Genomic DNA, 2788 nt, shown 5'->3' on the forward strand with positions numbered 1-2788 from the left:
GTGACTCCTGCAGCTGTCAGTGTGAACTGTCCCTCCTCCATCCCAGAATAAACAGAGACATGTGAGGAAAGATGGTGTAATTGTTGTGAAATCTCACTGAGAATTAGACACATCTGTTCTCCACTTGACTCTTACATAAATTTTGCACTTTTGAACCCAGTCTTTAAGGATGGGGAGGCAGGCCTTCATCTGAACGTAGAACTGATTGTGTCTGCTCCTCTCTTAAATACCACTTTTCACAGACTACTGGTTTCTATGGAAACAATCCCAAAGGTGCAAGGAAATTTAAACCACTGATGGAGGGTGACATGCCTGTTATTCCAGTTTTATTTTCTGCTTAACTCCTCAAATTCTCACTCTCACTTCAAATCTATCTGAGATGAGCCGCCTAAAGCAGGATAAAGCAAATATTGTAAAGCTACAACAGGATGAAATACATGGCAAATAATATTGTCTGACAAATTATGTTCTGCTGTCATTACGTATGTGTGCTAAACAAATCCCCCGCATCTTCTTTTTATTGCCAGTCAGGGTTTTGATTTATTTTCTGTATTTGACTTGGATCTCTCTATATTTAAATGTTTGTTTATTTAATAGTAATTGTTTTAGCAGTTCTCTTTTTCCTTGTCTACTCAGAAGCCGTCATCAGCATTTACCTGACCATTAGAAATAACCTGAAAACAAAAATGTAACTAAAAATGATCTGTTGATATATAAAAAAATAGACATTTTAGGCACTTCAAAAAAATATTTTCTGCATGTAATTCCATCCTAAATAAAAAGACTCAGATTTTTTAGATATATCGTGAAATGCTAATAACAAATACTAATAATACATAAATAATAAAATAGTAAATAAAATATTCGTATTGCTTTTTTTCCATTCTCCATCACATTTCTGAGAAAAAAACAGAAAACCACGACTGTTCGGACTGTTGTTTGATAGAGCTCATCAACCACTAGAGGGAAGCAGAGTGTTTACTTTAAAAGTGTTCAGCATTTCTCTGTTCTTCATGTTGGCAGAAATGTCATTTTCAGGTCTTGCCTAAGGACCCAATCTGGGTGGGGATCAGTGGACAACCCTGGGAATCGAACCCAGGGCTCCTGCGTGCCAGCCCTTCACCTAGCCCACTGAGCCATTTTTCTTAAAGAAAGTAAAAACTATTATTTGTCATAATTTTTTCCAAATTTAGTTTTAAGGTTATTTTGTATCACTAACAAAACACACTCATAAACTCAATGCTTTTATTTTAAAACAAGTTACTTTTTCTGTTCACATGGTTGGATTTAGTTAAGCATGAGCTTTGCCACAGACAGGTTTGAACATGTTAAACAAAACAAAATACTATTTTATTATGAGTCGGAGATTTAAAAAAAGCAAAAGCACTGTTTCATTCATGCGTCAAATGTGCAGTAATGTTACACAACTTTCTTCAAACTTGAAATGAGTACTAAAATAAACATCAGCCTGTAAGATCATAATGTTTGTTTATAATGTTTATAATGTCTTCATGAAGAAACGGAGCACAGACTGCATGTTTTCAGTGTGAACTTCTGCGCCTTGAGGCTGCTCTGTCATTTCCTCTGTAACCCAGAATGTCTCCTCAGCTCAGGTCAGACTGTTGCAGCTTGGATTTCTTCAGAAACCTTTGTTTTCCATGAAAGCTTCAGTTTGGAGCATTGCCTTAGCTGCAGAGGTACCACAGTGTTTCCTCTTCCTGCCTTAGAATGGTTTGAGGAAGTTCATTGTTTGTGGACTTGGATTTAGCAGGACACAAATATGCTGGAAAACATTTTCTATCATCATACCCTAAACACAGCTGCATCAAACCTCCATTCTGTCAGCAGCTTGTATAACGTTTTTTTCTTTTTTAAACATCTGCTGCACATGCACTGTTTTTTTTTTTTTTAATGGAAATAATCGAAACCTGTATCATGTCTTATCTCAAATATGTATTATTTAAACATAAACTTACAATAAAACGTACATTTTCCCCATTTTGAAGTTACATCCCATTTCCCTTCAAGTAACCTGTACAAGTAAAAGGCTCATTTAAAATTTTACTTCAGAACAGCATGAACATGGATGTTGACTTCTAGGAGCTTTAGAAAATTAATTTTGGGTTTTCGTTTTTAGTAGAAGACTGTTTTTATTTTTGGTTCCTGGAGATAAAACTGTTAAAGATCTCAAAAAGTTCAAAATGGCCTCAAACATGGCCTTCTTAATCCTAGTTTAGTAACAGCAACAGAAGTCATTTGTTTTGGTTTATTTTCCAGAAATGCTTCACATCTTCTGACATGCTGCTTTCTCCTTAGAGAGCAGCAGAAACTGGCTCCAACAATGACAGGAAGAGAAAAAAGGAAATGTGCAAGAGGTCAAATACCTGAGAGTGTGTGCAGTTCAAAGAGGCCTCATAGATCAACAGATGGCAGTGGAAATAAATAAGCCCATCAAACAGCAGAGTCAGCATCAACAACACCACAGAAGCAGCTTCGAGATGTTGGAATTGCAGTCTGAAAGAGGATGCTGAAAAATTTGAAGGTGTGGACAGAAGAAAAAAAAACACTTTCCAATCTAAATAATGATTCCTGATGTCCTGTTTGCTGGAAACATTTTTTAATTCTGACTAATTTCAGGCAAGGTGTAACACAGAGTCAGAGGCAGTTGGATCCAGTATTTATTTAAGGGCTTATGGGCAGATGCTGGTCCGACAGGCAGTGGTCAGGCACAGCATTGTCAGAGGAGAGGCAGATGGAGGTCAAGGGCAGGCAGGAGACGAGGGAGGTG

Source organism: Oryzias melastigma, linkage group LG10, assembly GCF_002922805.2.
Source record: "Oryzias melastigma strain HK-1 linkage group LG10, ASM292280v2, whole genome shotgun sequence".
Classification (NCBI taxonomy): domain Eukaryota; kingdom Metazoa; phylum Chordata; class Actinopteri; order Beloniformes; family Adrianichthyidae; genus Oryzias; species Oryzias melastigma.